The 24,467-nt window shown below is 34.2% G+C and overlaps 1 protein-coding gene across 1 annotated transcript in view; it reads right to left on the reverse strand.

Annotated features, from left to right (window-relative positions):
* The window catches only part of LOC113402901 (ER membrane protein complex subunit 3), a 118,195-nt gene that overhangs the window by 32,940 nt on the left and 60,788 nt on the right, over nt 1-24,467 (reverse strand). The window lies entirely within an intron of this gene.

Here is a 24,467-nt window from a genome sequence, read left to right on the forward strand (position 1 = left end):
ATCCAACGCTATTAACGTTATAATAATTCTAAACCAAAAAAAGTTTATCAAGTTTTAAATTCACTTAAAGTTATGAATCAAAACCGATTTGAGTAAGAAATTAGACCGAAGAATTATATTTTGGCTAGAATCATCTTTAATTTTATTGCTTTTCTTAATTTTTATCTATTATATATCTTAGTCAAGAAACAATCTTGTCTATGGCTATTATATTAACTTTAAATATGTACTTACCTGTTTTTTTAACTAGATACTTTACAGCTGCTATAGCTAAGTTAGTTTTGAATTTAGTCCCAAAATCTTTACACTAAGCAACAAATACAGAATCATTTCTCTTAAATAATATCTATAAAATTAATTACATTTAAAAAGTATAGTATCAGTTTCATATTTTAAACAGAAAAGTATTTAACACACAGTATATAATTAAAATCAATTGGAGAAAGAAGCTAATTTAGTAGTTACAATAATATTAATAAATGGGAACATTAACAGACAACTGCATAAAAAGAATTTACGTGTGAGTAAGAAAATGCGATACTAGATGGCGCTAACGTCTATCAACACCATGGCGAAAGCAACGTCAACCGTGTGTGGATAAATTTTTGTTTTTAAAGGAAAACTCTTGTTTCATGTTTGTTTATAAGTGAAAAGACGTTCCGATAAGTTACTTAAAGTGTCGTATACATATTAAGTGTAAAGGTTTTTATGAGAAAGTTTAAAGTTAAGTGTAAAAAGTTGTAACGAACTCTGGGATCAGTTGAGAATTCAGGTGTCAACGAGGTAAGAAACCGAAGCTTATTTCAAGATTACGACTTCTAAAATTAACGCTTTACGCATTAAAGCATGTTTAACCGCTCTTGAACTTAGTAATTATCTTTATTTGTACGGTTTATGAGACTCTGAAAACAGGTAATGTTTAAAAATAATTTTGTGTAAGGTTATGTCTCGTCTACTCAAATAACTAGTAAGTATATACTTAAAAGTTTGAACATTTTTGTGTTTTGCAAGTATTTTTATAAGTTAATATTGGCATGAAAATGTTAAAACTCCGTGCTTCCCGCGTTTAAGTTTGTTGTTTCTTTTGTTTACCTATTGACTTGTTATAACTTTCAAACTCATTGAATAGCAAAAATAAACAAAGTGGTGTACCTGTGATTATATTAATTCTTGGGAACATTTTGAATGAATAAGAAGAAAGTATCTTAACAAACTCAATCAAAGGTATCCCAATTAATTATATAATGTTATAAAATGCTTAAAAAATATTGCTAGGAACTTATTAATTTCAATTTCTTTAGAAAAAGTCCCTTTTCTTCATATATTGTATGTGACATAATATAAAACTTCAATGACATTATTACCTGAATTTTAAAAGAAAAAAAAATATATACAAAAATGATGTATAATAAATAGCTTACTTCTATGCTATTAAAAATTGTTCAGAGTTTTATAAAATAATAGAGATAAATCTTAATCATTACATATACGAAAATACATTTTAAAGGATTATTATTATCAACTCAGATTTTTATTTGATTTCATTGGGTGTTATATAATAAAGTTGCTAAAAATGTTTCATCATAAAAATTTCTTACAATTTAAATTCACTAAAATAAAACAAAATAGTGTTTTATATATATTTCATAAATTAAATTAATTTTAGAATAAAATTCAACGACAATTAAATAGTTTCATACATTGCAACCCAAGTATCCGCTCTGGGTTAGGAGGAAGTAGCTTTAAACTTAACACTGGCAAGCTGTTAATAATATACTAAAACATATTATAGAATAAGTTTGATATGACTGAAATGTAATTGTCATAATTTCAAAAGTATTCATATTTTAATGTCAACAAATAATAAGTACTATTATTTAATACACAAAAAGACAATAATAGATTTGAATGTAGTTGTTTTGATTCAATAAAGATATCTCAAAAAGTTAATCTTGTAATATTAGTTTACCGAGCAATTATTTAATTTATTTAAATACAGAGTATTGAAATTGTCTTACATCAATTGATATTAAATTATAAGAGTCAAATTAAATAAGAATTCAAACATATGCTAATTTAAAAACAAATGTTTATTACTCATTATAATAAACATAACCTCATCAATCATTCTCTGTTACAACAGACTAATAAAAAAGGCAGATGTGTGATCGATCCTTTCTCTTTATATCTAGTTTTTTTTTTTAAAAAGAGGTTTGCAACAATCAATTCCCTTTGTGCGCGACATCAATGGGAGCGGTTGCTGTGTACCTATCCTTTGATCTCGCCGCCCTCTGAAGATGCGACATTGCGCTAATACCGCCCTCGCGCCGAACAAAGACCTAAGCGACACGAGTCGCGACACTAAACATTTATTAAAATAAACCCTTTCCTTGTAGTTATAAGGGCTATTAACGGTTTTATTATCTTGCTGTTTCACATTATAGTGTGATTTTTCGCCTTTGTTTCTAATATTTTATTTACAAATTGTGTAGGAAAGAAGAAATGAATTAAAAAAAAAAAAACAAGTTTTTATTACCTTATCAATAAAAAAATATGACTAATTTAGAATTTTAGTTAATTATATCGTTTTACAGTATCGATGTTGGTTTAACCAAGGGTGTTGTGACGTGACTAAAATTAGTTTGTAAAACTCAAACAATATACGAAGAAAATAATTACAGCCCGAAGACAACTGTTAGGACGTTTCAATAATGAGACAAAAGGAGTCAGATTGCAAAGGGGACGATCACAGAGTACGATTCATAGCTTTGTCGTCTAAGTGGGACTTACTGTCCTGCCGACTTACGGAACGAGCTCAAAAAAGCGCCAAGCTTACATTTTTTTCACAATGCAAGAATCATCGTGTCTGGCTCGAAGTTTGTATCTTAAATGATTCAGTTTTGCATCTGAATTTTACTAATTTAAATATTATAAGGGTTAATTTTCTCTTTTTCGAAAGGAGATTCCTTTTTTTTTGTATTAAATAGTGTTTTACTTAAAATGTTTCAGATTTATAAGCGAAATATTCGCTCTTATTATATGTATTTATTATATAAAACCCAGATATAAGAGAACTAATCGTTACGAAATCGTTACTCTAATACATTATGTAATGTAACTAAAAGCTTTTAGTTATGCTGCCAGAATTACGCAAATATAAAAGTTTCGATGGTAATGTTATCTACTGTGGATTCAATCCTCTAATATAAAAGTTGGTACGCAGTCGATATGCGGGCTCCCTCCCTCATATAATTCATCAAGTTTTCAACTCTTTCATCGCAACTGAAGTAAACACAAAGTTCCTGTAATGTCCCTGAAAATACTCTCGTTAATGCATTTCGACAGTTATCGATAAATGCGGGCTGCTTTTTAAAAAATACAAACCTATCGAAATATTACCAACGTCTTGCTTAGTCACGATTATCAAAGCGACTAAATCGTTGTCACGATAATAATCCGGCCATGTATGTAATTACTCTTTATTCAAATATTAATTAAATTTAAATTGATTGTCTCGTATTCGATGTTAATTATATAACATGTTGGAATAGTAATTGTAATAACAGTTAAATACGATCAAACAGAACAAGCGTTGCCGTGACACTGGCGCCCGAGCCGGGTCTGACAAATTGGCTTCACAATTAATGGCCACCTGGGCCGCTACTAATCGACCGATAGAATTAAATGAACGGACTGCACTAATTGCCTGGTAAGACAAAGGGGCAAACACTCGCCTTTGAGACCGATGTCTAGTGTCACTCGAGGCGTAGATCTGTATGTAGGCAGAGGATGCGTTTCTCCTATACCTGATATTGAATCGAGATGCAGACAATTGTTGTTGATATGAGATTGGCAAACGTCTCCCTTAAGAGCTTTTGATCTTTGTGTTGATTGGGATTACATGTTATGTTAACAAAGGGATTAACATACATGAGCTATGCAATTTAAGTCCGTATAATAATTAACTAAAAATGAAGATCGCCATAAAGAAAAAAACCATTAATTATGATAATGTATCACCTAAGATTATTAGGCATTATGCGTCTGAGATATGATCTAAAAGCTCCAAAATATTTTACCTTCGTATATATAAGTTTATCTATATATTTAAACGTCAACGAGCATCTTTAAATTATAACACCAAAAAAGTACCATAGTTTTAGACCTGTCAAATTTGACAGGTCATTAAGGCTCTTATCGAGATTTCATTCGATGTATTTCAGACACGATTGTCCGAACAAGGCCAAAGCGAGGAGGCCGAAATAACAGCTTATAATGACCACAACACAATTTACATCTAGGTTGAGTAATAACAACAAGCAATTAACAATTCAGAGAATGCAATTACTCTGTTTAGTCACAATAATAAGCATCAAAGGAGTCCCGGTTCACTTGCTACCACTTTTTCAATAGCCTCTGTTAGACGCGCCAATTACTTGTTTCATCTGTTCGAAGGGCGGGAAAACAATGCGTTCGGTTGGAGAGCTTTTTTTATATAAACATTCGAGCATATTGAATATTAATTAATAATCATTTTGTTTACAAACTGCTGATTGGTTATTTTACGTAGATTGATGTCTTCGGAATTTTAGTTTTCTTGAATTTTAATGTTATATTAAAAGCTTTCTCGAGAAGAAGTATTCAACCTAGAACCATTATATTTGCTTATTGATTGTCAAAAATCTATCATCGCTTCGAAACGAAATACCTCAGACCTGATAAGAACCGGCGAAAGAAAACCTTTACCAATACATCTCGTAAATAGATGCAAAAAAAACGTTTGATAAAGTTGCGAGAAAAACTAGACTATTTTGTCTTAAAAATTGATTCATCATATTACGATGTTCTTTTCAATGGATTTCTTAAATACGCCATCGGTGGAATGCTACATCGTTGAAAATCATTCGATCGAGCTGTTAGGTATGACAATAATATTATCACTGTGTATATATTTTTTATTAAGTAAGGCTGCTTGTTAATTTTTGTTACTATATTTCCTTTTTTAATTTTAAAATATATTATTATGTGTCTCATTAAGTTGTCACAAATAAATATTCTTTAAAATATTTTATTATTTTTATAAGTATGTTTTATTTAAGTGGAAGTCGCAATAATCCATCGTCGGTAAAATGTAAATAATCAAGTTATAAATTAATTTACAAAACTTTGTAGACAAACGAATTCCATTAAGTGAAATAAATGTTTCTTTAAAGACAATACTTAGGTTTAGCGTTTTAAATGTAATCATTGTATTGAAATACTTAGCTTATCTAAAATAACTTTTTAATGATTTGATTAATATTTTCATCGATAATTCAGCTCAGTGTGTGAAAAAGTTACGATTTACAAGACTATCTAAAACGATGCAAAGTAACAGCTGGTAAATTACCAACCTCTGAGCTAATCTCCTCCGTCCAGGAAAGAACCTTTCTTACTGCTGATCAATTGTATTACATATATACTCTATTCCAACCATAACATTAAAAAAGCCAAATAAACAACATTTGACGGCAAATTGACTCGATATCTTTGGTTGAGAGCTAGATTAATCTATGATATTCACTATGGATTTGCCATTTTACCACTGAAAAAATGGCGTTTTGAAAATCGACAAAACTGTTATCGGAATTTTGGAAGTAAAGTTAAATGTAATCGTCTTGTATTATAAATAAAGATATATTAATCATAAACTCTTAGTAGTACACAACATAGCTGAGTTACAAGCAAATCGCATGAAATACGCAAATCTAAGGTATGTTTATCTTTTTTCCTACTTCCATTGGAATAGGCTAAAGTGATGCTGGGATCAGCAATATTCGGTAAACGTCATCCTCATAGTCACTGGGCCATATCGACTTATAAAAAGCAAGCAAGTACTAATTGCGAAATATTTTTTGGTTGTTTTTTGGTGTTTGTGACATTTAAGTACGTACCTACTTATTTGTGGAGCTACAAGTGTTTAAGTTTTGAATCTTTTTTATGCTCAGGAAACACTTGAATCTTATTTATTTTAAATTATATACAAACAATAAAAAAAACTACTGTACAAGTTATGACCGCGTGAGTTGGTGGTAAGAATGCTAGCAGCATTTCCCCGTTGAATCGTAATTCCGATCCTCTGGGCAAAAAGTTAACTAAAAATAAATTGTAAATAAATTAACACGATTATCTACATCCCAACTCATAGAAACATTCAAATATATAATCGAATTATATTCATTTGAATAAAATATATATATATTTTAATTAAAGTAAGTATGTATAATCTATTAGTAAACGATAAATCATATTAATCAATAAATTAACACCGGTTTATTAAATGTAAAAAAGCTGAACAAAGACCCGTTGAGTTTATTTTTCTGGTTCTTCACACGTTTTAGGTATTTGTATCCTATTTTCCCTGTTAGATTTTTAACAATAAACGAGCAAGTGTTATGCTTCGACGTAAATTTTGCCGTTCCACTTACACAGAATATACGAATTGTAAATAATGAATGAATGTATAATTCGTTTACGCGTGTGATAGCTACCGACTAAGTTTCTTGTCGGTTCTATCGGTATAATTTACATTACGAAGCGATATACGTAGCTTTACAATTAATTTTAGTTTGTAGCATTTCATACCTGAACAAATTATATTTTTATATTATGCACAATATAGAAATGAAATCGCGGATGCATCGACCATTACGTTCGGCAGCCGACACTCGAGCGTGTCGTTAGATGGCGTTATGTTGGATGTGAGACGCGAGACGGTGTCAGACGGTGTCAGAGATGAGGCCGAGAGTGCGATAACGAGCCACTCCAGCATCGCTACATCGCTACATCGCTCCGACCGCACCGATTTCAACCCGATACATGAGTGCCGACTGCCGACGCGATGTAACAACCTTAACACTCGTCGCCACTTCCCATGTAAAATGTCTTGTATTTTTTTGAAAACTCTCATAATAGAAAAATACAAAGTAACATTTCGAAGAAAGCTCTAAGGACACGTTATAATGCGCTGGACTTTTTACACGATATGATGCTGTTATCCGATATGATTTTCTATCATTTTGCTCTTTATCTATTTAGTAAATTGATAAAGTTATTTAACTAAAATGATATAATATATTAATTTGTTACTTTTTTATAATATCTATAATATGTTAAAAAGTAACAATTGAATACATTCGATTTTATGGAAATATATTTTTAAGATTAAAAGTCCTAAAAGTTTTTATCCTAAAAAATCAGTCTTCTATTGAACTGCAGTTCAAAATAGTTTATCGGATTCGACTCCTGTACCAACGTATGAATGAAATATCTGTTGCCACGAAACTTTATAAAGCCATCACTAAATCACTATCGAACAAAAACTTACAAAGCAAAAGCCCGGAAGGCGCGACGCCCGTCCAAATACGGGAGTCATTGATTAATTGGTATCAGTGCGGGAGTGAGGGCCGTCGCCGAATCATTTTTAGTGATTGTAACGTAAAACTCGTGAAAGTTAAACGTATAACGTTATAATTAATAAACGTAATATTAATATTATATTATAAAAATATTATTAAAAAATTTCAAGCATACGTTCAAGGTCACTGCATTCAGTGTTACCAAAACTAAAAGGTATGTTAATTAAAAATTACGCTCTTAATCAAAGTAATTAAGGTCATGCATCGAATAGAAAATTTACCGGTTTTTCGTTTAGCGCTATTAAAAAATATACTCAAATGTTAAAAAAGTACGCTGTGACACACCTTTAGTAGCTCGCGGGGCGTCGCGCGGGAGGGTAGTGGGAGTGTCGGCTCGGTCAAAGGGCCCTTTGATGTTTGCCGCCGGCTTAATGCACCGCCCGCGGGCCCCGCTCCGCTCATCATTAGCAATTTCCCCGTAATTTGTTATCTTTACCGCTATTTATTTGTACAATTTCACGCTCGGATCGACGTTTCGCACCTCGGTGTGTGCAAGGCGAGTCATTATGGTCTTCTTTGGATTTTTATTATCCCCGTAGCCGTGAGGTTCCTTTGACAGTTATAGCATAATAAGCGGGAAACTTCGTGCAGAGGTTTCAATCATTTTACTTGAATCTAGTTTACGGTAACTCCGGCGGTCGTGGCCCATTTTCACTTGCGAAAGACGACTTATTTTCTTGATTAAGAAATTAAGGTTTATTCGTTTCGCGTATACTTAGTTATAAAGTATAACATTGTCTTTAAAAAAAAACCTCATTCATATCCTCTTTAATAAACTTCAATATTTCTAAGAATGAAAAACATTTAAACATGAATTATGAATATATTTCGCAATGATGATACAAATATTATAATGAGTATTCAACTCTTGTTTATCTCATCATCATCACCGTCAGATCACTTAACATGTGTTGTAATTGTAACAACTCGATTCGCCTTAAAACGCATTAGCAGCCGAAACGGTCCTCAGTCAATCTTACATTATTAACAGCACTGTTTCTTGATATGTAATTCATAATAAAACAGAATTCGCGAAAGTGGGAACATAATTTGAACATTGAATAAATTATTACTCATTTCTCCATAGAATAAAAAATCCAGCTTTATCAGCTAGGTAAGTCTCTGGAGACGGCTGCCTGAAATGTAGATCCTGTACGCAATAAATAATAAACTAAAATTTAAACCTTGTTAATTTTAAATAGGTCACATTCCGTCTATTTTAATCGTGTGTCGTGTGTGTGAATGTAGTGAAATCAATCAAGGGCCGCGGAAGGCGTGAGAGCGGCTTCAGATCAAAGGAAACTCACCGCCTACGATAGGGTTGACTGCAACTGTGTTATTTAAACGTTCGTGACTTGGTTGATCCGACTATAGGTTTTGTTCAATTAATAATCCGTTTTTAATAATTTTATATTTGATTTGAATATTTGAACATTTTATTTCTTTCTAGATATCGATTTCAAACTATTAAATTTATATATATTTTAATATTCTTTGTTCAATCTGGGAAGCTTCTTGACTTAAAAATATTTCGATTTTTCATTTTATTATTCAACTCAACTTTAACAATGTCAACTTAAGAACATGAGATTCGTGTAAATATTGATAAATTTACACTTCTATTATAAAAATAATATTGACCTTGGAAGACGTGAACAAGTACATCTTATCTACCTAATAGTTCTAGAATAATAATAAAAAATATATTCTAATTATTCCTTATAGAAAGATTTAGATTCATAATCACAACTATGGGTTTCATTTCAATAAATCAAATGAAGAAAAACAAAATATTTTTTTATTAAATCATCATTTACTACATTTTAATATAAATAAAATATATGCAACGTATCGTGTGGTTACATTATTCCAACCGCAAGAGGAATAAAGATAAATAAACAACGATTGACATTGAATTGACGCGATGTCATTGGTCGAGAAAGCTCTCGCATCGTAAATCATAGATTATGCAAGCGCATATCATATTCGTTATGGCGTTTTGAATGCAGATTTTTTTGGAAATTTTAAAGTAAAATTAAAGCGGATAAAAATGGAATAGTGTTGTAGTATAAATTATAAAAATATATATTAATTGAGAACTGTTCTTTGCACAATAATAGGTAAATCTAAAGCGTGTTTAACTGTTTATCTCTGCTCTTTCCTCGACTGGCTATAGTCTACAGTCAGATTGCAGCAGCCCTGTGAAATGATCTACACAGCTCCGCCTCGTCTCGCTATCGTCCAGGGGATCTTGCTCGCTGTGTCACTGGCTTGTTGTTTACGAGCAGAATGATATATATTTTATAATCCTTATTACATGTTATAATTTATTTATGAACGTCGAATCAGAGCGTCGAATGTTGCAGTGCAAAATATATTACATTATAACTTTGTGTTTGGTTTACAAAGGCTTTGTTTTATTTTGTTTCTTGAATGTTAATTTTCTCCTAATACAATATGCAAGCGCAAGTTGCATGTAGTTACATTAAACTGATTAAATGTCATTACCTACCGACATAATTACATCATGGACTTACGTAAATGTCGCTACTTTATATATATTTTTTTAATTTGGGACTTGAAGTCGATTCCTCCTTTTTAATTCTTTTAGAGTAAATATAAACGATTTTTGATTAAAACTTCAATTAAACAATAAAATCTTTTTTTTTAAATACATTTATCTGTAGAAACAGAAACAGTAATCATTAACGTTGACTATAGTAACCGAGACGTCAAATAAATACCTGCGCGTCGAAAATGAACAAACAAAAGTGGCAAAAACGACTTTATCAAGCGCGGATGATGTCAGCGCTCAAAGCGCTTTGAGGTTTTCGTCAAAGGCTCAGCCGCACACGACACACGGTTAGATCATAACGATTGTCTGCTGTTTACACGGCGGGCACCGCACACGATTTATGATGTTTGAGTTGGGACGACACCAAGGAACTTCGCACTAAGACCTGCTCCACTTGCCAATGAAGTCACTGCGAACGTTAGTTAGAGTCAAATATGAAAAAATACATTTATTCGTTTTCTTCCTTTCATTTTTCTCCGTCTCTTGTTAAGCAACAGAGCAAAACTTGAAGTTTAATAAAAAGTTTTGATAAATTGTTTTTTTAAGTGATACCTCTTATAATATATTTTACGTTTTATGCATTCTATATATATCAATATTATAAACGCTGTCTGCGCTTTCTCGGCTAAACTATTAAACCTATTTTGATGAAATTTGGTGTGAAATAAGCTTGAATACAAATGAAGGAAATGGGCTAATTTTTTAAATTCACACATTCATGGGGCTTAAGTTTGGGTTGAATTGTTAAATATGAAAAAGTGCAAATGTGTATGTATGCTCCCTACACACGGGTGAAGACGCGACCGTACCTATATAATACTCTAAATGCAAAGTTCTACGGCAAATGATTAATTTCTGATGATCGCTCACGTTCGAACAGTTCTAGAAGACAATCCGTCTTCTAATTGTTTTTCATAGAAGTTGATTATGTCTTTTAGATTTCCCTATGACATTCCACATTTATCATATAAATATTATAAGGTTAAATATATATCATGTGATAAAATTTAAATCATTACGAATGTAAGTGACGGATAACAGCTGTAATAATTCCAATATTTACAAATGTAAAATTGAAATGAATTTACATTTAAAATATCGTAGACATGAGCTGATAAAAATTAAACACGAGGTGTTTAACAATGTTTTGACATGGGGTGAAGAAATCTTTATAATATTGTCAAGAGTCGGTATGTAGTGAACTCGCCACAATATTTATCGGCGGCTCGGTATCAGCGCGCCACAAAGCGACTCCGGAAGCTCACCTTGCCACGCGAGTGCACGTTCGCTAAACATGAGAAATAGCGTGCTGTTTCATATGAAATAGGTATATCGTTATGTTATACCCACTGCATAATTATAATACCTAATCGATATTACTCTAAATGTAAGTGCGTGGATATGGACGCAGATAAACATTTAAGATTTTTTTTAGATATCTAAGATGATGATGTACATAGGTATATCCTTTGAATGAAAACATGTTTTGTGATGAAGACACTCGAAAATCACCGCAGAATACGAGCTTGAAATGTCAGAATGTGATTTATGTCCTCACACGACAACAATTATAAAATTTATAAGATACTAGTATCAAAATGTCGTATCAATGTAAGTCGGTTGTCAATATTTCACGTGTGAGATCGGAAATGTTTTTTTTTCAGAATCGCACTGCAGTCTTCTAACAAATTAACTGATAGACTGTTGTTATATCTGTTAATTGATTATGAATTTAATTTATGATTTATTACTTACGTTCTACAATACGAGACGATATTCAATACAATAATAGTCGACATGAGATTATTTTCTAAATGTCTCTCGAATATCCGCTGTCGCCTTTGTCCTGAGGCGAAAACTCCGGCCCATTGTCGACTACCTCTATCACTGGATTCCTTTTTACACAGAGCCTTTGACGCCCGAGCTTTGTTTGCTACAAGATCAGAATGAGACCCGGTAGTCGGCCTAACGCGTGCCTCCATTTGTGGCGTCTGCAATCGATTACTGTTATAGATTCTTATAGAGGTGCTATCTAGGCGCCGTGACGCTGAGACACCTCTCAACTTCGGTCTGATTGAAATCTCGAATTTTATTATACGACAGCATTATTTATTCCTTCTTGAATACAGACAAGCATCAGATTATTTACTTATATTTGTGTCTCTAATATAGATTTAAATGTTAAACATTTTGAATGATGCTAATAAATATAATGTTTGAAACAATTTATAAGTGAAACTCGAAGTTATTTAGTTATATATAATCTGTCCAATGTGTACAAACAACAAGTTCAGTCGCGACTCTCGTTGACAATGCAATTTTAGCTAATTCGATCGCAAGCCGCGAGTCGGACGACGCGCGCGCGGCGCGCCGCTGGACGAATATTAAACTAATTATGAACAAACCGTCGGCCACGCAAATTAACCGTTGAACTCCATTAGTGCTCTTGTCCAACTATCTTCCGCTATCAATGCACTGGCCACTTTGTACTTTAAAACGTGCTTTCCAACAAGGACTCGTCGATGGGTTATCGTTGTTCAATAAATGACGCCTACGCCGAGCTTAGTTTGCAATGTACATAAAGTTAGTGCCCATGCAATATTGAAACTTCGTATAGGTATTATTATGACATACAAGGAAATAATTGAAGCGACTATTCACTTGGTTATGAAAAGTTTGAGCTAGCTTACTCGACGCCAGGTTCCGGGAACGAATTTCAAGTTCTGCCAATATATATATATACATATATGTCACAGCGGGACGAGAGAACAGCTGTTGGTGTAGCCATAACGTACCCATATATGGATGTGTTTAATCTCCCGTGTCTCAGAAACACCGTAATTCCCGTCGTGTTGAATCAAATCGATCCCATTGGATATTATGGAAATACAGAATGTACTAGACTCAGACACATACACAAATGTCTTTGACACTGGTCGCTGTAGCCAAAATCCGTTCAGGAGCAACACTGAACGGGCCATCTCAGACATCGACAAACCTACTGGAAGATAGTATTGAGTTTGATGCCCGAGGACAATCGAATACGGGCATAACAACAATTTAACATAAAATTATTTAATCAATAAATAAAAAACTTAATTAATTGATGAAAATTTGTTGTTAAATATGAAAATGATATCTTTAGATTTTATGCAACGTAAAATAGTATGATCTCCAAGCGAGAAATTAATAAAGGCGTTATAAAGCTTTTGTCTATGCTTCACAATCAATTCATTGTATTACGAGGATTCCACCGCCTCGCCTCTCCGATATCACCAATTTTCGCTATAACAGGGTTGCTATACAATTACTGTCTCGTTTATAATATTATACATTTAATCACTATTAAGTCACTCAATGTATTATTATATTAAAACTCCAAAGTATGTAAACAGTCACTAATTGTTTTACAGTAGGTAGGTTTGAATTGTAAAGCGCAATACTGATAAAATTAATTTCAAACGAAAGTATAATAATGTTGTTCAAAGACATTTTTTCAATTAAATGTTAATTTGTTTAGTTATTTTTAATTTATTTTACATCCGAGAGAGTGAAGCTTAAACACAAGCGATAATGTATTCATTTAAACATCGCAACCCTGAACCGGTTGTGTTCGGTTCGTCTCAAAGGAGAATTTATTATTTAAAGTGAAAGTTATTGAGTTTCGCTAAGGTTAAGTGAGCCTTTTGACTTGCTTTGCCTATCGAGAGAGGGGTGTGAGGAAACGGTGTCAGCTTCCTCTTTATATGACTCTCAGTATCTACAAATTAGCTCATATTGGATTGTTGAAAGGAAATGTAATTGGCCTCTTTAAACAGACACGTGGTTTTTTCCATTAAACAGATTTCCTGTGATATTTTTGTAACTTCTTTGTGCTGTTTCAAATTTTTTATTTTCTAATCATTTCTTTGTTGACCCGGATGACTTTAAATATAAATTATAATTACCTTTCATTTGTTTGCTTTGTACAATAATATATTTAACGTTTAAATTATTGTTCATATTTTTTTATTTTTAGTTTTTATTATTCGTGTTAATATTGATGTAACTTTAAATGAGTCAAGGTTGTTGTCTAAAATTGATCAACACCTAATCTTAAATGAAATGTTCTCCCCTACCATTCACCCGTGAACTCTGTGCAATAGGCCATAGGCCATAGGCTTAATTTTATCCTGTGTTCTGTCTTTGACCGATTGCTTGACTTGACGCATCGCAACCTAATGGATGTATGTGTGATACCCACTGATATAAATGATATCTGATTAATAAATACCTGTAGCTTATTGAAGACGGAATAAATATAAGGAAATTTTAGATTTAATTCAATGCAATTTGTACATCTCTACAATACAGTACAATCTCTACAGTACAATCTCAGCTATATTGTACAGCACTAACGGTTCCTGATTGATATACATATATTTATAATGTAACTTATAATATAATACTTTTCCACTAAACTAATAATATCTACTTTAATTTTACTCCCAAAGATCACTCCGATAACAGCTTCGTCGAAGTTCAAGACGCTATTTTTTTCGCAAATCCATAATGAATATCATAGATTTTTCAAACATTCGACAAATTATATCGTGTCAATTCGATGTAAATTTTGTTTATTTGGCTTTTGTCCTCTCGTGGTTGGAATAGGCTTTAAATAGACTGTGATACAGATTTAAGATTGGTGGTTTATGAGAGGTGCTTCTCTTAAAATAATCCTGCTGTGGCCCTGTGTAGTCGGTTGTAATATCGATTATAAAATGTTATCAAAGTATCTTTAGTAAGGTAAGTTGAATTAGTTCGCGTTCATCACTCACCTCGTCTATATGATCATAAGGCTCGTAACTTTGATAACATCGACTGCAGCATTAGCTTAAACTTCAACATCATATTCCATCAGTTTAGATGTTCCGAAACTTATCCTTTCATTATCAGTAACACGAACATGGAAATTTGTTTGTTAATTTCGTCCACTTTAAATTCTGTACTTGTAAGAATACTATGCGAATTGAAAAGGAGGTAAGGTTTTATAACAGTCAGACTTTTTTATTCATATTAAATATATTTATGTTAATGTTTCTGTATCAAAATAAAAAAATAAATTCTATGAAAATTGTTGAGACAGAATTCGCGAGGAGGTCTACGATAGTTCCCAATACGCACACATCGGAACATTATTTTCAAATTGTTGTAACAACTCCACAAGTTATAACAGTTATAACAACGGCCGTGCCATGCATCGGCTATAAATGTACCTTTACAAAATATTTATAAACATTTCATACTTTTAAAGGTAGCCTGAAAGCCGTAGTATGTTGCTCCATGTAACCCAAAAATAATTAATCAGAGCAATTTTTTTCGTAGTCAGGGTAACATAGCTAACGGGGGCAACTACATCTTTGAGCAAATTGTATATTAGAGTATTCTTATCTCCACTTTTACAACTTCGTTTCGTGATAATGCGTTAATAAATATAATACCTTGGGTGACTGCCTGTCGGGGTATATTATATACCCTGGTATTTTTTATTTATTTGAAGCGATTTAAGTTGTAAAGTCGATCTGAGCCTTATTTCTGTCTACGTTTTGGACAAATGATAGATATTTATGTAAAAATTGCCGCGAAATGCCTGACCACTGAGACTAAACCACATAAATGTTACCGAATTGTAACCATATTGTTGGTCGATAGTAAAAGTAAGCGAGTGTTCAAGAAGTTCAAAGTTGTTAACTGAGTTAATAAGGGTTAATTAATTTAGCAACCTACCTGTTTCGGTTTTGATTTTGTGATAAAATATTAATATATTACGTAAACTCATTTTAAGTAAACTGTAATATTCTAAAGTTCTGTAAACACAAGAAAAATGTAAACGAATCCTTCCAATGAATCTTCTCTATCTCTGAAATGGTCTAATGTTGATAACAATGCAATTTAGTGGCATCCGCTATCCGTCGGCTCGTGCATTATGTAGATTGTTGGCATCGGAGGCGCGGGCGCCGCGTCGTCTGCCGCAAACCGAATTTATCGCATTGACTATTCAATTCGCGAGAAACATCTGCCTGCCGCTGAATAGAAAAATGTACCGGAGTGCCACTCGACAACGGTGAAACTGAAATCTCTTTCTATTTTTATATTTTTGCTAAATTGTCAATTTAAGCAATAACCTTTTTTTGTTTTAGCTGTTAGAAACGGTTTGATGATATATTGCGTGCATTGATTTTAGAATCATATGTGTATCCCACGATATTATGAAGAGTAGTTTGTATTTAAAACCAGTGAACTAGTGGCCACTTAACATCTTAAGCTTAAGTAAATTATATCAGAGTTGGTACGTGCTTTTACACGGAATCAATCTTCAAACTTATTAAAGAGAATTCCACAAGGATTTCATTATTATAAGGATGAGTATAGGACACATCTCGTCTGTGGTTTGTTTGATCTAGCTTTAAACTTGTCAATAATTAGAATTTCCAATATTAAATCCTTTGACATGTAATTTATATATATGTTAGAACGGAGCCATGATCTTGTAATGATATATGTACGTCTAGAGACAAGATAATATCGATACTTCTTCGTATCAATCGAAAATGAAAGTTAATTAATTTAGTTAGCGTATAAGTAACTTTCAACTTCAAAACACTGGAAGTATGACCAGTTCTTTTAACTATTTGATGTTAAGAATTTGATTAATATTATTCTCACCGTGTCCCAACTTCTTCTCGGTAATTTTCAGTAGCCTCATTATTTTATCCGCGCGTGCCACATATCGCCGCTGTTCGAAGTGAATTTGCTTAGTCTCGCGAAGTGCACGGTTCCCGCCCAAATTACTATTTCAATCTGAATCACGACTCGGCTCCGCCTGCAGCTCGGGGACAATCAAACGTCGCGCTTATGGAACTTTTATTACTATTTGAGAATGAGGTACGCGCCAAGTTGTAGTAGCTGTACATACGTGTCGCTAAAGGGACTCATCGTTATCCTTTTAAATATTTTATGGAATATATACTATTGACTGATTTTTGTGTTACACGTAATGTAAATAGTTAGGCACTCGGTATTGTTTTGGTATAATTAATTCACTAAAAATCTATATATATTTATATATTAAAGGCGACGTCTGTAATGAATGAAATTCAAAGACAATAAGTTACAAAACATTGTTAACGTGATAACTTTGAGCGGGTAATTTATTTCGTATTTTTAACATGAAAATATGGTATGAAGGTGTTCAAAAGAACCCCATATGTATGACAAAGGGCTGTTGTCTAAAGGGCGCTTGTGAAGTGACGTAGTGGATGGTACAGTTGTACAATATAGCACTTTTGATGGTTAACTCTTTCACACATTCGAAGTACAGTCGCCTAGATTATAGTGATATCACTCTGATGACCTTCTAATTTCTAAATTTATATTTTTATGTACATAACTAAACTGATGTTGCCATTTATTGCATTGATTGAAATACATAATATATTTTTTACAGTAAAATCGAACCGAAATGGTGGTTCAATTGTCTAATTTGAAGTGAACAGTTAACATAAAGACCGACATGCAAAGTATGTTTAATGTATAGTCACAATTACATAATTTTACCGGGCACCGGCTATTCTTCGAAAAACTATCGTGAGTTCGGTCGAGGTCCTCAGCAAGCATAAGCGAGCATCACAAAGGCGCCGCTGTGTACCGACGAATGTCGCGTATATTTTACCTACTAATACAAACGAGAAAATTCTCTTTCATCCTCCGTCCGTGCCCTGTGTTCCACTGAGCTTTATTTTAAAAACGCGAAGATTCTGTTCTCTTATTACACGGAGTCTGTGATAACTCGACTAGAATTGCCAAGGCCCCTTTGTGAGCGCCGCGCCGCTTCAAGTATGTGCACACACGGAGTATTTGTTTAGTAATTAATGCTTGTATTTAATGACGTCCGTGACTCTTTTGTAGGAAATTCTCTTTTAAATTTTTTATTCGAACGCAAAGCGCTGGACATGTGTGCTCAGTTAGAATATTCCACGGCACGATTGTCTCAAGGCCGGTAGAACACCTCTGCCAGCATCCGTCGATTATAAATTTGTAATCGAATAGAGAAAGTAATTGTTTGTAAAATAAAATACTTTATTTAACAGGATTGACGCTTCGCGCCATCAGGCTTCAATAAACGCGTGACAAATCGCTGTGTAAAGTTTTAATTCGAGTCGTATGCTCGATGATGATGGCGCGCACAAAGGGCACAAAAGTAATAAAGGGGTGTCAAGTGTTCATCGCGCACCGCCCTCGCTTTGCTCGCAAACATAGCGCTCCGGAAACCTGCGATACATTATCACCGGAACGATTCACATTGATTGAAGTTTGTTGGATTAATGCATTGCATATAATTTAGTAAGCGCGTTTCTCGAAAAATAATGGATTTCGACTTCGCGAACACACTCTGACACGAGTAATTGACTCGATCCAAAGGAAGTGACATTTATACCTTCCCACCTAATTAAGTTCGTATCATGTAAGCGGCCACTAGCCGGACTATAGAATAATTAATATCTCTTAAAAACGCATGGTTTAGACTTTAAAGTATATTAATATTTGCATTATGTGTATTTTACTTGTGATATTTGAATGACAATCAACAGCCGTCGAGTGACTTTCAATATCGTGACGTTGGCGTCGTAATAACGCTCAGTCCCGTCCGGCGTTAACGTCTCAGTGGTCAGAGGGCAGAGAGCGCGGCCGCTAATCTCAAAGAGACGGCTCAAAGTGGAGCGTGCAAATTCGAGGCCGAGCGGGAACAATAAAAGTGCAGGTGGACCGGCCGCCCCGTGTCTCCTCGCTTCACATCAAAGGGAAGCTCGCGATACTATACAAAAGCCCTAATGAGACAAACCCGTGGCGTAATCGAGGCGACGGAAAAAGATGAGACCCGAGAGGTACGAGGCAAATTTTAATAATTGTCAAAGCGGCGGCACCGATCAAACGCGGGGCGGACACCCACCCGCCCCCTCGCGCGCCGGGCTTCCCCGCATCCGTGACGTGTGCTCACCGCGGGCCTCATTAGCGCCGCTGATCTAATGCAACTTCGAACTCCGGCGACGTCTAATTAAACTTAAACAGAATTTCAATTTTACGTTTGAAATTTTAATACGCAAAGCCTTCGCCGCGACGGCCCCGCAAAGGAGACGCGTTCAAAGGCGACGCCGTGCACGTTTTCGCAGATATTAAATGTGTTGACAATTTAATTTTTCATTTCCTCTAGGCGCGGGGCGGCGGGCGGCGAGTCGGGCGCGGGACGGCTCTCCTTTGACGTCGCGATATTGTCTTTGTGCGGCGCGTGGGGTGAGGCGGGCCGCCGCCGACGGAGACTTTGTCGCAATACAATGTGTATCAATAAAACTTAGGATTGGCTTTTAGTGGTTGCACTTACGCTTTGTGAGGCGGCGCGCTCACCCTTTGACATTATATGAGAACGCGTGTGCGAGCGCTGCCAGTGTGTGCGCTACGGGTGGCGCGGCGTGCGGGAGCTAGTAATAATGCAAGCCGAGACGAACCGGCGCCGCCAGCTAGCCTCGACCTGTGCGCAACCGCAAGTGATGCTCGCGAAAAACGTAAAAACGTAACACTTTATTACACAAGTATCGTTTTTTCTCTTTGAGAAGGGTAAAGTTATTTGAAAGTAAGGGTTGGAATATGATATAATTATTTTCATATTTATGCTAATTATATTTGCTAGATTATATGGTTTGATCTGTTCCAACACTTCATGACGAACAGAAAGCCATTTCCCTAGCTAAGAACATGTACCTACGTACGTGGTTCGAGACGCGAGCGTTTTTGTTTGAATACTGTGTTGACACAAGCCGCGGTTGCGCTCAAGTCGATATCTTTATTAATATCAGATCGTATTGCGTTTGCAGGTCGCTGATGCAGTCGGCACCGTTGCTTTATGAGCTTTGAATCGGTCGTGATGAGCCATTTGTAAATATCCTTCGTCTGTACCAACTTATCTATACGAGTATGTTAAATGGCTCTAGGGAATGCGAAACTCCTAGTCGTATGACTTCAGCTTCAGTCCTGACCCCTTGGTCTTTCGGCTCCTTTTTTAGAACAAACTTTTCTATTAGTAGATGGCAAATTTAGTAGTGATTTCAAAAAAAATAGCACACTTTTCAGTAGAGCCCTGGTAAGAAGAAATTTTGAGTTGGTCCACCGAGATCGTTACTCCGCGCATAATTAGGTACTGTTTGTTTCATTTGCCGCCGTATACAAGATGCATCTCGACTTTTACTTACTAACAAAACAAAACGTCAGTTTCATGTCGCTAACTTTTAAAAAGAAGAACCTGCAAACTTTATAAACTATCATCACCAATTTTACCTCCTTAAGGGATGAGTTTTATCGTCTGACCTTTATTCACAAACTTCGAAAAAAAGGCGAACTTCGACACAAACTTCCTCCCTCAATTTTACCCTCTTGGGGTGTACTCATGAATGGAAGACTAAATACCGATTTAAAAAAATCTATGCCATCTGACTTTAACTAATTAACCGATTTTCGAACAAAATTTAAGACATGAATATAAAAAAAGTGCTTTCTTAGTGCTCACCTACATTTCATATCGAATTTTTGGGCAATTTTTCATCCTGTTTGAGGGCTGTGCGTTGTATGTCAGTTAGACATTTAAAGCAAAAAGCAGTTGTCGCTTAATGACGTCTGATTGTTCATCTAAAATTCCTTATGTAAAAATATCGATTCAGTCGGAGTTTTACTTCCAGTTCTCTACTTTATTAATAAGCAGTGATTATGTTTGGGGTAATTTGTAAAGAAAATTGACGTTTATGATTTTATAATCATGTGTCATATGTATAAACTATTATTAAGAAATAAATAATAATTAAAAAACGTAAAAAAATCACGTCTGTTTGTTTGTGTTTGTGCTGACTGTCTCGGTCTGGTAGCAAGAACGGAAGGCTGCAGATAAGAACCTTTGTCGGATTGCAGTTACATCGGGCTATGAAACCGAGGGAATAGAGAGTACGCCTCTCGGGCCTTGGGCCATTGGGGTCGACTAGCTTGGTAGAAATTCTGTTAGGAGGATTTTATTTTCGGAAATTTTGTTTTTCTCAGCCTTTAAGCTGGTGTAAACTACATTCACGGATATAAATCAAGTGAATGCAGTATGTGGTGTGTGTTATTTATGTATGTAATATTTATGTGTAGTAATTATGTTGTGTCAGACTCTTCTAATTGCATGAACTTTCTTACTATTCTACATGTGTTCAAGATAGCCGCCTTCTGTATTGGGATATAAATGGACTCATTTAGATCTAATAATTTTAGACTGTGGAGGAGATGGTTTGGGACGACACCTGTTGTTGAGATAACTATAGGGATGATGTACACTTTTTCTTGTTTCCAGATTCTTGTAACTTCTTCCTTGAGCTCATTATATTTATTTATTTTTTCAGCGATAGTTTTCTGTAGATTGTGCGTATTGGGTACTGCTATGTCTATAAGGTAAGTGACTTTATTTATTTTGTCCTGTAGAGTTATATCTGGTCTGTTATGGTGAATGGTCTTATCGGTAAGAATGCCTCGATCGTAATACATTTTGTGTGTGGCATTTTCTAAGATTGTTTGTGGTGTGTATTTGTAATATGGCGTTTTTGTGTTTTGTATAAGTTTGTGTTTGAGTGCTAGTTTTTGATGAACGATATTGCTTACTTGGTTATGTCTATGAGTGTAGTCTGTCTGTGTAAGGGTTATGCATGCTCCTGTTATGTGTTGTATGGTCTCTGGTTGGGTATGACATTTACGGCATTTATCATTTGTGATAGTGGGATCTTTGATAATATATTTTTTGTAGTTTTTCGTGTTAATGATTTGGTCTTGGATTGCTATAATGAAACCTTCGGTTTCTGGGAAAAGGTTTCCTACTTTGAGCCATTTGTTTGATGCTATTGTATTAATGTGGGGCTGTTCTAAGTCATGTGGGTGGCGTCCGTGTAGTACCTTCTTTTTCCAGTTTTCTAGTTTTTGCTTTTGAGGATCATCAATACAGTCATTCATATGATATCCTTGCTCACTTAAATTTAATGGGGTGTAGTTAATGTCATTTACAACTATTGCTTTATGTATATCACTAGTGCGAGATTTTAAATGAAAGAATGTTTTTAGTGTATTGATTTGTTTTTGCCAGAGATTATAAATATCTATCAATCCCCTTCCTCCATTTTGTCTTTTGAGTGTTAGGCGCTCTATTGCAGATTTAGGGTGGAGATTATTGTGTTTTGTTAGAATTGTGCGTGTATTTCGTTCTATTTGTTCTATGTCAGTTTTAGTCCATTTTATAATTCCAAATGAGTATGTCAGTATAGGTATAGCATATGTATTAATGGCTTTTATAAGATTTTGCCCAGAGAGTTGAGTTTTACATATAACGTTTATTCGTCTTTTATATTCTATTGTAAGTGTATGTTTGATTGATGTGTGATCGAGTCCTTTAAGTTGATTATAGCCTAAGTATTTATATAAATCTGTTGGTTCCATAGCTGTTATTGTATCAGAAGAAGTTATTGCGTAGTTACCCGGTTTTATTTTTCCCTTTATTATATGTATTGTTTTGCACTTATCTAATCCAAATTGCATGTTGATATCCGTGCTAAACTCTTTTGTTACTTCTATTAGTTTTTTCATGTCTTTATCGCTCTTTGCATATAATTTTATGTCGTCCATATAAATCAGATGTGATATAATGGTTTCCTCTATACTTTTAAGAGGATATCCTACTCGGCAACGGTGTAATAGGTGCGATAAGGGGTTAAGGGCGAGGCAGAACCATAGGGGACTCAAGGAATCACCTTGATAGATCCCTTTCTTGATCTGTATCTGTCGTGTAACGATAGTATTTTGGCCATATTTAAGGTGTAGTGTTGTTTTCCAGTATGACATTATTTTACGCAAGAAGTCTATTATTTTTGGGTTTATCTTATATATTTCTAATATTTGAATTAACCAAGAATGTGGAATACTATCAAAAGCTTTCTGATAATCTATATAAGTGCAATGGAGATTTCTATTTTTTGTGGCAGCATGTTTGTGAATTGTGGAATCAATAACTAATTGTTCCTTGCATCCCATATGGGCCCGCTTGCACCCCTTTTGTTCTTCTGCTATTATATTGTGTTGTTCTATGTGTGTGTTAATTTTGTTTGTAATGGCTGATGTTAAGATTTTGTATATTGTAGGTAGGCATGTGATTGGTCTGTATTGGGAAGGTTGTGGTGAGTGTTTGGTTTTTGGTAGCATGTAAGTTATTCCTATTGTCATGAATTCGGGTATTTTTTGTTGTCCTAATACGACATGTGTTAGATTTTTCGCTATGCATTTATGTAATGATGTTAATTTTTTATACCAGAAGTTGTGTATCTTGTCAATGCCTGGTGATCTCCAGTTGTGTAATTTTGCTGTTATGTTTGTTATATCTGTTTCGGTTATCTCTACAAATTCCATCTCTTCTATTATACTAAATTCTATTTTTTCGTCATTTATCCATAATGCTTTTGAATTATGGCTTACCTGTTCTTCCCATATACCAGACCAAAATACTTCTAGATCTTGTTTAGTAGGTACGTCTGTGTTCCTGTCAGTTACTGTGTTAGTGGGAGTATGTGGTTTTTGTAAATTTCTATAGAAGAGCTTTTCATTCGTTGTAAAGATGGCGTTATCATTTCTTCGCTGTTGTGCTTTTTTGTATCTTCGGAGTCTATTAACTTTAAGAGCGAGTTTTTGTTTTAACGTGTCCAAATATTCTTCTGGCTTTCTATTATTTCTGTCATGTTTAGTGTGTATAATACAATTTTGGAATATTTCTTCTACTCTTTTTACTACTTTATTTGATCTATTATTATTGTAAATATACTGAGTTAGTCTACCGCAGTCCGCTCTGAGTTTTTCGATATCTTTTTCGAGTCTTTGTTGCCACGGTGGTTTATTAGTTTGCTTAGTTTTTGTGCGTTGCATATTTTCTATTTGTTTAGGATTTACTTCTTCTGTTATTACTAATGCTGTACAGTATATGAGGGTATGTATGTCTATTAGCTGTGTATCTTCTGAAATAAATCTATTTAATATGTTTTGGTTAAATATTTGAATTAAATTGTAGAGTTGTGGGCTATATTTTATTTTAGGAAGTCGAGGACGTATTAGTGGATCCGTTCCTGAGTATTGCAATAAAGTTGTATTAAATTTATCATGTATTTCTTGTATGTACGTTTCAGTAATCGGATTTTGTGCGTTTAAAGTATTAACTTCGTTTTCTAATAGTATCGTTACAGATTCAGTTTGTGTTGACATATCTGATGTGTGTGTGTTTTGTGTGTTTGGTAGTGTAAAAGATTCTGTTTGAGAGTGAAATTCTGAATGAGACGGATTTCGGGTTAATG

This window comes from Vanessa tameamea, chromosome 9 (assembly GCF_037043105.1).
Source record: "Vanessa tameamea isolate UH-Manoa-2023 chromosome 9, ilVanTame1 primary haplotype, whole genome shotgun sequence".
Lineage (NCBI taxonomy): Eukaryota > Metazoa > Arthropoda > Insecta > Lepidoptera > Nymphalidae > Vanessa > Vanessa tameamea.